Here is a 12,447-nt window from a genome sequence, read left to right on the forward strand (position 1 = left end):
ACCACTCACACAAATGTTCAACATTTTTGTGTGGTTAAGGGTCTGTTCGAGGATCCTTTGGACATTGTACCGAAGGATTTCCTAGTGGCCCTGTTTACAGCGATATTATGTTCTTCGTAAGCTTGTGTGATAAAAACCTCTATCTATCGATATCTCCGCAAATTTTTGAGCTTTAATCCTAGTTTTTTTTTTGGGAAAGACGTATTTCACTCCACACAGGCAAAGGGTATATCTATGTCGGCAAAGCCGACTGATACTTTTTTACTTGTTTTAAATGAAATATGTACGCTTTACACAACAATGTGGAAAGGGTTTCATAAAATCCCCCTTGCCATTCGTAATATATCGACGAGATAAAGCGAACTAACTATGTATGTCCGTCTGTCCATTAAAAATTTTAATAAAATCTCCAGGCCCCAATTATGGATCGAACGGCGCGAAATTTTGTGTAGAGGTCAAGTTTCGACCAGAAGAGGCCCCATTATTTGTTGGTGATGATAGTAAAATGTAAAATGCAGCGGCTCTGGAGGTCGCAATGATGGTTTGATCGGCGAAATTTTAAGTAAAAGAAGAAGCTGGCAATTAAACATGATGATAAGATAACAATTAGCGAGTTAAATGGACCGAAATTTTTGTGTGAAAATTGGTAATATATTTAGTCATTTTATTCCTGGAAGATATGTTGCATCCCCATAATTTAAATTTGGAAGAGGAACTCTTGACATTTCCATTGATGCCGTTTATGTTGATAACAGGGTTTCATGGTCAGATAACATAGTTTCAGCCAAATATATACCGGGATCAACATTTTTAATTTTTTTAGTGTAACCATAATCACGATAAAGGACACATTTATATTTTCCCACGAAGGAAGATGTTTATAATTGTGGAAGATAATCGGATAGTACTTGGATGGTGAAAATAATCCAATGGTGTTAAAAATAGTCAAGTCTAATTTTTGGTACATATTATAATTTATGCAGTTGCCTAAAAAATATATGGAAAATAACCTTTGACCTTTCCATTGATGCAAATTAAAGAAGCGGTTAAATAACGAAATTGCCAAATATATATGTGGGTTAGAACTGCAATGCAGTTATTCCATTATTAATTGTTTGAGGTAAACTCTTCCACTGATCTGAAAAGTTCAGTTGAAACCATTGATCTCAATTTGGCATGTATTTAAAACCGTACAGATCCGTCACTTTTGCATCATCAACCATACCGATTAATATATACGTTTTTATAGCTTTAAAAAATGTATGATTCAAATACATACAAATGTTTGATAATACGGCTCGAGATTATGACGGACTGCTTTGCAAATGCCTATATAATCAGCGGAAACAGCAACCTTTTTATTTTCCAAAACACAAAGGACGTATTGCATATAAGCACCACATATAATTTTAGTAGGATATCACTGTGTGTAACTTTTTGAGTTATGGTTTATTAACCATATTTTGACACCGTAGCGTGATAGAAGACACTTGTCCCGGCGTTTTACCCTATCACTTCCACTTTCGACTTGAGGCCTTGATGTCAAAAGGGATAATTTTGTCAGGCTCATAGAATTTGGATTCACTCGTGGGAGAAAAGTTGTAGATCTCGTCTTAAAAAATAATAGTTGCGAACACATAAAATTTATTCAACCTCATGTTCAAGGTGAAAATCGTCAAGGTCAAACTTCCGTTATATTTTATCTCGGATTTTGGTCTACAGATATCAAACCGATCAAAATTGAAGCAAACAACCAAGTACAAAAATATACCTTAGTTCTCAGTAAACAACTTTCTAGAACATGCGAACTCTATAGAAACGGTTCTTAATGGCCAACATATCAAAAAAAAAAAAAAAACATTAAAAAATTGGAATTTTGCAAAATGCATCACAATTGGCATCAATAAAAACCTATCATAATCAGTGCGCTTATAAAGAAAAATAACTGTCAAGTATAAATTTTCGTTGCAAAATAAATAATTAAATTATTAAATAGAAATTATCAGATTTTTATGCAAAAGATCAGCCCTATGGCTCTGCCAAATATCATCCGATTATTGTAAAAAGTTGTAGGCCAACCATGGATGACGTATATCATTATATCTGAACTACATTACCTGTAGAATTCATTCAAAATATAACTTTTCCTGTGGACTTACGACCCTTTCCGACAGGGGAAAACGTATTGAAAAACGCTACATAATACCATTTTCATTACTGTACTATCATTCTTTAACAAAATTTTTTACAAATAAATATTTTACTTACCTTTATTAAATAACCTCCACCAAGAGTAATACAATCTGTAAATAACAAACACAAAGAAAATATATTAGAATTTAATAAAGAGAATTACTTTTATTTTCAAGTTTTAAAAAAACAACAAATCTCCCGAAAACTTCAAATAACTACATAACATATTCCACGAAGTAATACATTTCCAATTTTTTACATAAATGATACAATAACAACATGTAATTTTCTTTCATCAACAGAACCAAATAAACTTTTCTTTATTTTTCAATTAGTTTTCAACAGTCTGTTCAATAAAAACAGGCACATGATTAATACCAACACCAAAAGCAATTGATACAAACAGAATTTCAATTATTTCTAAATAAAAGAAAATAATTGTATCAACAGTTTGAGAAACTCATTGTACAACAAATCTCACCTACACATATACACATTCTGATAAAAATCATGTTAAATATTTACATGCACAAACATTCAGGTAACTTCTATGTATTTTTCTTATTTCCTCTCTTTCTTAAAACAACAAAACAATCATGAATAAAAAAAATCATCAAGAATAGAAGAAACTGCCGTGTTCCTTGAATGTTTTACACATTTGAACCAACAATACAGGTACATATGTATCTGTCCCAGCAAAATTTGACGGAAGGGGTTCTTTGCGATGACGTGATTTCATGTCATCTTTTGCATTGGTTCAAAGGAAGTCGTGGAAGATCCGATCTTTTCATTAGGATTTGAACCAATGCAAAGGAAGTCGTGAAAGATCCGATCTTTTCATCAGCATTTGTACCCATTCCATCGATCCAATAGAGATGATGTTTGTGTTTTTATTTACACACCTGTTTATTTTCATTTTGGTATGTTCCAGTACTGCAAAAATCTACTAATTTTTACTATTTTTTCCGATAACATAAAGGAAAAATTGTTATCGTAGTAAAAATAAGTAGATTCTTGCAGTTTCTGGAACTGACCAAAGTTGTTAAAACTGTCGGTGATGTTGTCTTACATTTCCTGCATATCAAACAACTAAAACTTCTAAACAATTGGTATTATATGAATTCCCAACCTTCGAGCTAAAAATAGAATCGGACTGCACACATTGCTATTTTAAAAGTTCCCTTGTCTGTTCTAAATCTGACATAGAATGAAATCAATCAAATCTCGCTTCTTGGAATTTGAAAAAAAAGTCCGAAACGAAAAGGAACAAGAATCTGAAAATAGAGAAGAAACTACTTTTGGAAAGAAACAATTAAAAATAAATTAATTAAGCATAAATGGTATTTTCCATAAAAAGTCTCTCCTCCCCGTTCGTTACATTTTGTTCTTAGAGATCCCTAAAGCAAGCCGGGTTGTAGACCCCTACATATTTCCGTCACTAAACAAAAGAGTATAAATTACCAAAATGTTGTTATAAAATAACAAAATTATAAAATAAAAGTAATTTACGAAATAAAAATACTTAAAGGAGTGCATTTGGAGTCTATGTCGAAATCTGAACTGGTGATGGGAAGATAATTGAAAAAACCTTTTGTAAGATAAAAGAATATCAGTTGCGGAGAACGGAGGAAGTAATCTTGTGCGTTGCAGCGGTGGTGATTACATTGCAATTTTGGATGTAAACTTTTGAAAAACTAAACTGATAAATTAATTGTAGTTATTTCATGAATTCGTTTGAATTAATAAAGAGTTTTGTTTTTCATGAAAACCATATTTCAATACAGCATTTCCATTTTCCAAACAATACATGAAAATTTCATGCCAAGGGGTTGGTGAAAATGACATGCCAAAGCATTGGTGGAAATGACATGTCAACGCATTGGTTAAAATGACATGCTTAGGATCCAAAAAAGAACGTCATCTTTTGGGGTCCACGATCATATAAAATTCATCGATGAAGATGCTAAAAAGATGACATGCTAGATCACTTGCACCCATGATTGAATGTCATCTTTGGCATCGAACATTTTGCTGGGTGTGTTTATGTGAGAGCAAACATTCACACATAACTTTCTGTTGTTAATATCGTATTTATTTAATCATGCCAGAAACATACGATTATTGCATTATTAAAAGACTATCTGTGTTTTTATGGTATTTACAAAATGCCAAAAGTACTTTTGACCATTTCGCATTTGTATTCATTCGTTGTGTTATACTAGTTAACTTCTGTTCTTGTTGTAGAAAGACCAACGAGATTTGTCAGTAATTCGTTTAATGAAGTGAAAGTAAGTAATATACATATTTGATCTGTGTGGGTGTGTGTGTTGAGGTATGTGAAGTGGCTCATTTCCAATCAAATATATTCGAGCATTAAAAAGACTCCCAATAGGATACAAAAAAGTAACTTCACGCATTTGTAAATCAATTAAGCAAGATAATATACTTAGGGTTAATTAAAATTCATTTGGTGAAAAATTCAAATGAAATCTTTCGTTTTCACTTCATTTTGAACAATGAAAAAGGTTGGACAGGATGCGGTATTGGTTTCCAATACACATAAACGGATTATGTAGTTAGCTGATGAGGTAAGGGGGAAGACTGCGTGAGCTAGTGAAATGAAGGGATTACATGTAGTTAAATGTAAACAGTGAGTATTACCCAGCAAAATTTGACGGAAGGGGTTCTTTGCGATGACGTGATTTCATGTCATCTTTTGCATTGGTTCAAAGGAAGTCGTGAAAGATCCGATCTTTTCATTAGGATTTGAACCAATGCAAAGGAAGTCGTGAAAGATCCGATCTTTTCATCAGCATTTGTACCCATTCCATCGATCCAATAGAGATGATGTTTGTGTTTTTATTTACACACCTGTTTATTTTCATTTTTGTATGTTCCAGTACTGCAAAAATCTACTAATTTTTACTATTTTTTCCGATAACATAAAGGAAAAATTGTTATCGTAGTAAAAATAAGTAGATTCTTGCAGTTTCTGGAACAGACCAAAGTTGTTAGAACTGTCGTCGTGATGTTGTCTTACATTTCCTGCATATCAAACAACTAAAAATTCTAAACAATTGGTATTATATGAAGTCCCAACCATCGAGTTAAAAATAGAATCGGACTGCACACATTGCTATTTTAAAAGTTCCCTTGTCTGTTCTAAATCTGACATAGAATGAAATCAATCAAATCTCGCTTCTTGGAATTTGAAAAAAAAGTCCGAAACGAAAAGGAACAAGAATCTGAAAATAAAGAAGAAACTACTTTTGGAAAGAAACAATTAAAAATAAATTAATTAAGCATAAATGGTATTTTCCATAAAAAGTCTCTCCTCCCCGTTCGTTACATTTTGTTCTTAGAGATCCCTAAAGCAAGCCGGGTTGTAGATCCCTACATATTTCCGTCACTAAACAAAAGAGTATAAATTACCAAAATGTTGTTATAAAATAACAAAATTATAAAATAAAAGTAATTTACGAAATAAAAATACTTAAAGGAGTGCATTTGGGGTCCATGTTGGAATCTGAACTGGTGATGGGAAGATAATTGAAAAAACCTTTTGTAAGATGAAAGAATATCAGTTGCGGAGAACGGAGGAAGTAATCTTTTGCGTTGCAGCGGTGGTGATTACATTGCAATTTTGGATGTAAACTTTTGAAAAACTAAACTGATAAATTAATTGTAGCTATTTCATGAATTCGTTTGAATTAATAAAGAGTTTTGTTTTTCATGAAAACCATATTTCAATACAGCATTTCAATTTTCCAAACAAGACATGAAAATTTCATGCCAAGGGGTTGGTGAAAATGACATGCCAAAGCATGGGTGAAAATGACGTGTCAAAGCATTGGTGAAAATGACATGTCAAATCATTGGTGGAAATGACATGCCAAAGCATTGGTGGAAATGACATGTCAACGCATTGGTTAAAATGACATGCTTAGGATCCAGAAAAGAACGTCATTTTTTGGGGTCCACGCTCATATAAAATTCATCGATGAAGATGCTAAAAAGATGACATGCTAAATCACTTGCACCCATGATTGAATGTCATCTTTGGCATCGAACATTTTGCTGGGTAGTTCAACTCTTTTTTCGCCACAAATTGTTGTAAATTGCAATATCAGAAGCGAAAATGTGGATAAAATGTTGCATTGGTAAATTAATTTTTAAGCCCCAATTATGCACTATAAACGTGGATTTTTTAAATTAATTCTGCCCCATAAACGTGGATTTTTAAATTAATTCTGCCCCATAAACGTGGATTTTTTAAATTAATTCTGCCCCATAAACGTGGATTTTTTAATTTAATTTTTGAGCCCACATTCTGCCCCATAAACGTGGCTTTTTTAAATTAATTTTTATCTCCTCATTCTGTCCCATAAACGTGGATTTTTTAAATTAATTTTTAAGCCCACATTCTGCCCCATAAACGTGGATTTTTTAAATTAATTTTTAAGCCCACATTCTGCCCCATAAACGTGGATTTTTTAAATTAATTTTTAAGCCCACATTCTGCCCCATAAACGTGGATTTTTTAAATTAATTTTTAAGCCCACATTCTGCCCCATAAACGTGGATTTTTTAAATTAATTTTTAAGCCCACATTCTGCCCCATAAACGTGGATTTTTTAAATTAATTTTTAAGCCCACATTCTGCCCCATAAACGTGGATTTTTTAAATTAATTTTTAAGCCCACATTCTGCCCCATAAACGTGGATTTTTTAAATTATTTTTTAAGCCCACATTCTGCCCCATAAACGTGGATTTTTTAAATTAATTTTTAAGCCCACATTCTGCCCCATAAACGTGGATTTTTTAAATTAATTTTTAAGCCCACTTTCTGCCCCGTGGATTTTTTAAATTATTTTTTAAGCCCACATTCTGCCCCATAAACGTGGATTTTTTAAATTAATTTTTAAGCCCACATTCTGCCCCATAAACGTGGATTTTTTAAATTAATTTTTAAGCCCACACTCTGCCCCATAAACGTGGATTTTTTAAATTAATTTTTAAGCCCACATTCTGCCCCATAAACGTGGATTTTTTAAATTAATTTGTAAGCCCACATTCTGCCCCATAAACGTGGATTTTTTAAATTAATTTTTAAGCCCACATTCTGCCCCATAAACGTGGATTTTTTAAATTAATTTTTAAGCTCACATTCTGCCCCATAAACGTGGATTTTTTAAATTAATTTTTAAGCCCACATTCTGCCCCATAAACGTGGATTTTTTAAATTAATTTTTAAGCCCACATTCTGCCCCATAAACGTGGATTTTTTAAATTAATTTTTAAGCCCACATTCTGCCCCATAAACGTGGATTTTTTAAATTAATTTTTAAGCCCACATGCTGCCCCATAAACGTGGATTTTTTAAATTAATTTTTAAGCCCACATTCTGCCCCATAAACGTGGATTTTTAAATTAATTTTTAAGCCCACATTCTGCTCCATAAACGTGGATTTTTTAAATTAATTTTTAAGCCCACATTCTGCCCCATAAACGCGGATTTTTTAAATTAATTTTTAAGCCCACATTCTGCCCCATAAACGTGGATTTTTTAAATTAATTTTTAAGCCCACATTCTGCCCCATAAACGTGGATTTTTTAAATTAATTTTTAAGCCCACATTCTGCCCCATAAACGTGGATTTTTTAAATTAATTTTTAAGCCCACATTCTGCCCCATAAACGTGGATTTTTTAAATTAATTTTTAAGCCCACATTCTGCCCCATAAACGTGGATTTTTTAAATTAATTTTTAAGCCCACATTCTGCCCCATAAACGTGGATTTTTTAAATTAATTTTTAAGCCCACATTCTGCCCCATAAACGTGGATTTTTTAAATTAATTTTTAAGCCCACATTCTGCCCCATAAACGTGGATTTTTTAAATTAATTTTAAGCCCACATTCTGCCCCATAAACGTGGATTTTTTAAATTAATTTTTAAGCCCACATTCTGCCCCATAAACGTGGATTTTTTAAATTAATTTTTAAGCCCACATTCTGCCCCATAAACGTGGATTTTTTAAATTAATTTTTAAGCCCACATTCTGCCCCATAAACGTGGATTTTTTAAATTAATTTTTAAGCCCACATTCTGCCCCATAAACGTGGATTTTTTAAATTAATTTTTAAGCCCACATTCTGCCCCATAAACGTGGATTTTTTAAATTAATTTTTAAGCCCACATTCTGCCCCATAAACGTGGATTTTTTAAATTAATTTTTAAGCCCACATTCTGCCCCATAAACGTGGATTTTTTAAATTAATTTTAAGCCCACATTCTGCCCCATAAACGTGGATTTTTTAAATTAATTTTTAAGCCCACATTCTGCCCCATAAACGTGGATTTTTTAAATTAATTTTAAGCCCACATTCTGCCCCATAAACGTGGATTTTTTAAATTAATTTTTAAGCCCACATTCTGCCCCATAAACGTGGATTTTTTAAATTAATTTTTAACCCTTCTTTGCATATAGACGGAAATTTCCATCATATTATTGAATGCCCAAAAAATATATTAAAAGCAATTAAAAATTTAGGTTTATCATGCCTGGATAACATTTTAGGGTGCATTGCATAAAAACAAAACAAAGCTGTCAAAAATAAACACATGTAAGTAACGGTAAATCAAGCTGAAAGTTATAATTTTGCAGTTTCTTGTAATTGCAATAAACGCACGATTTTGTATTTTTTTATTTTGTATTATAATTGATAAATTGTTGTCAAAAAAATTAAAATGAGTCGAAGAAAGGTGTGTAGTTTGTGTTTCTGTGCCTTTTGAAAGCAGTTTTTGACAAATTTTGTGTTAAATTTAAGAAATTCTAAATGATGGATTTTTACATCACTATGCAATTACTTATCCCCTGAGCTATGGGAAAATAATTTTTTACTGTTGTATATTATTTATTACTACTTTAGAATTCCTTACATGATAAGCAAATTGAAGCTTACTTAAAGCAATTCGAAGATGCTTGGCTATCAGAAGATGGCTTTGATGATGAGGATTCTGATGATGAGATACACGACGGTGATGAACTAGAAAGATACCTAGAGGGAGAAAATGATGAAGATGATCAAGTCGAGAAAACTGTAATTGATGATATTGTCGATGAAAATCTTGACAATGATGCTCCCCTTGTTCAGGAGGGGGTAAGTGATCAACAGTCCAATCTCATAGATAAAATAAAATTGATATGAAAAAAAAAGAACATGGAATATGTTGCAGAAAATGTTACTTTCATGGGTAATGCTACTTACCCTGATGATATATCTAAACTAGCAACCCCATACCAATGTTTCACACATTTTTTTACCAATGATTTTGTCAACAAAATATTAGAAGAAACAAACCTGTATATAACACAAGGAAACCCGAACTCAGCAACACATTTTACTGAGTCGGACATAAACAAGTTCTTTGGCATCCTTGTATACATGTCAGTCCAGAAATTTCCCGGCACTAGATCATACTGGTCTCCACAGTTTGGATATGGACCAATCGCATCAACAATGACGTTGAATAAATTTGAACAAATTAAGTTATCATTACATTTCAATGATAATGATCTTCGTAAGCCCGTAGGACACACACAACATGACATACTTCACAAAATCCGCCCTGTAATACAGCACCTCAACGAAAGATTTGATACAATACCAAAGGACCAAAGAAGGAACGATAATAAAGTGGTAACTCTACTATCTACTTATGCTGGTACTTTACCTGTCACTGAGGTCTCCAGATATGACGAGGCAAAATAGGAAAATATTGGAATTGCTTGTCCATTTATTGTACAAGAGTACAATAAGCATATGGGAGGTGTAGACCTTATGGATAGTTTTTTGGGAAGAAACCGTACAACAATTAGGTAAAAAAATGGTATATGCGTATCTTTTCCACTTACTGGATCTCTCAGTAATAAATGCGTGGGTCCTTTATAGGAAAAATGCCATGGAAAATAATCACCATGAAAAAACTATACTTACAATGAGCCAGTTCAGAAATGAATTAGCTTTTGTTCTTTGTAATAAAGGAACAAGTAAAGAACCAAAACGAGGACGTCCAAGCGGTCTTGAACAAGAGCTTGAACCAAAAAGAAAAAGGGCTTCAAAATGCCCCCCACCTCCAAAAGATATAAGAACAGATGGTGCTGAACATTGGCCAAACGTGGGTGGGTCACTCCGTTGTAAATATCCTAACTGTAATGGATATTCCACAATTTCTTGCAGTAAATGTGGTGTAAATTTGTGCCTAAATAAAAATAATAATTGCTTTGTTAAATATCATAAAGAATAAACAATGCCTAATGATACACTCTTATAATTGCATTCTGTACTAAGTTCATGATAAAAAATGATATATGTATAATCTTTTGTTAATTACCATTAAAAATATTGAATGCTCTCTTTTACTTTTATTCTGTACCAATAAAAATAAATGAATTCTTTTGTCAAAAAATAAAAACTATTCCCTAATATTCTCTTTTGTTTATATTCAAATGTTCTTTTATTTCTATACTAAGCTACTGATCAGGCATTGCATGTTGATGGAAATTTCCATCGTATTGTTTATTGCTAAAATTATGCTAAAAACATATACTAAAATTTTTTTAAATATTTTTCCCATTTTTTTGATCATGAATTCTATCTCCTTGATTTTTTTGAACAAAAAAGAAAAAATCATGCAAAGAAGGGTTAAGCCCACATTCTGCCCCATAAACGTGGATTTTTTAAATTAATTTTTAAGCCCACATTCTGCCCCATAAACGTGGATTTTTTAAATTAATTTTTAAGACCACATTCTGCCCCATGAACGTGGATTTTTTAAATTAATTTTTAAGACCACATTCTGCCCCATAAACGTGGATTTTTTAAATTAATTTTTAAGACCACATTCTGCCCCATAAACGTGGATTTTTTAATTAATTTTTAAGCCCACATTCTGCCCCATAAACGTGGATTTTTAAAATTAATTTTTAAGCCCACATTCTGCCCCATAAACGTGGATTTTTTTAAATTAATTTTTAAGCCCACATTCTGCCCCATAAACGTGGATTTTTTAAATTAATTTTTAAGCCCACATTCTGCCCCATAAACGTGGATTTTTTGAATTAATTTTTAAGCCCACATTCTGCCCCATAAACGTGGATTTTTTGAATTAATTTTTAAGCCCACATTCTGCCCCATAAACGTGGATTTTTTAAATTAATTTTTAAGCCCACATTCTGCCCCATAAACGTGGATTTTTTAAATTAATTTTTAAGCCCACATTCTGCCCCATAAACGTGTATTTTTTAAATTAATTTTTAAGCCCACATTCTGCCCCATAAACGTGGATTTTTTAAATTAATTTTTAAGCCCACATTCTGCCCCATAAACGTGGATTTTTTAAATTAATTTTTAAGCCCACATTCTGCCCCATAAACGTGGATTTTTTAAATTAATTTTTAAGCCCACATTCTGCCCCATAAACGTGGATTTTTTAAATTAATTTTTAAGCCCACATTCTGCCCCATAAACTTGGATTTTTGAAATTAATTTTAAGCCCACATTCTGCCCCATAAACGTGTATTTTTTAAATTAATTTTTAAGCCCACATTCTGCCCCATAAACGTGGATTTTTTAAATTAATTTTTAAGCCCACATTCTGCCCCATAAACGTGGATTTTTTAAATTAATTTTTAAGCCCACATTCTGCCCCATAAACGTGGATTTTTTAAATTAATTTTTAAGCCCACATTCTGCCCCATAAACTTGGATTTTTGAAATTAATTTTAAGCCCACATTCTGCCCCATAAACGTGGATTTTTTAAATTAATTTTTAAGCCCACATTCTGCCCCATAAAAAAAAAACATTGTTCCACAACATCCCATACGGGACAAGGGAGACTTCTCTCATATCAATGAGTGTACCCCGATTCATATTAGCTCAATGATATGGGACCTACTGTTTATCGCCGAGTCCGAATGGCGTGCCTTAAGACACCACTTTTTAGAGAAGTTTTTCAAGGCTGATATACTCAGGAAATGTCGCCAACATTACTGAGGGGTATTTTGCCACCGTTGAAAAATGTTTGATGTTGCCTGGCCGGGGAATCGAACCACTGACCTTCTGCGTGCAAGGCGGGTGTGCATACCATTGCACCACGGTGGCACCCGACACATTCTGCCCCATAAACGTGGATTTTTTGAATTAATTTTTAAGCCCACATTCAGGATTTTTTAATTATTTTTTGAACAC

The 12,447-nt window shown here is 32.6% G+C and overlaps 1 protein-coding gene across 1 annotated transcript in view; it reads right to left on the reverse strand.

Annotated features, from left to right (window-relative positions):
* Positions 1-12,447, reverse strand: part of Octbeta2R (Octopamine beta2 receptor) — a 653,741-nt gene that overhangs the window by 301,532 nt on the left and 339,762 nt on the right. The window contains exon 3 of the mRNA XM_073961606.1: positions 2,269-2,303. The gene's annotated coding sequence lies outside the window, so the exon portion shown is untranslated. The remainder of the gene's footprint in view (positions 1-2,268; positions 2,304-12,447) is intronic.

This window comes from Musca autumnalis, unplaced genomic scaffold (assembly GCF_047663935.1).
Source record: "Musca autumnalis isolate F117 unplaced genomic scaffold, ASM4766393v1 scaffold_1, whole genome shotgun sequence".
Classification (NCBI taxonomy): domain Eukaryota; kingdom Metazoa; phylum Arthropoda; class Insecta; order Diptera; family Muscidae; genus Musca; species Musca autumnalis.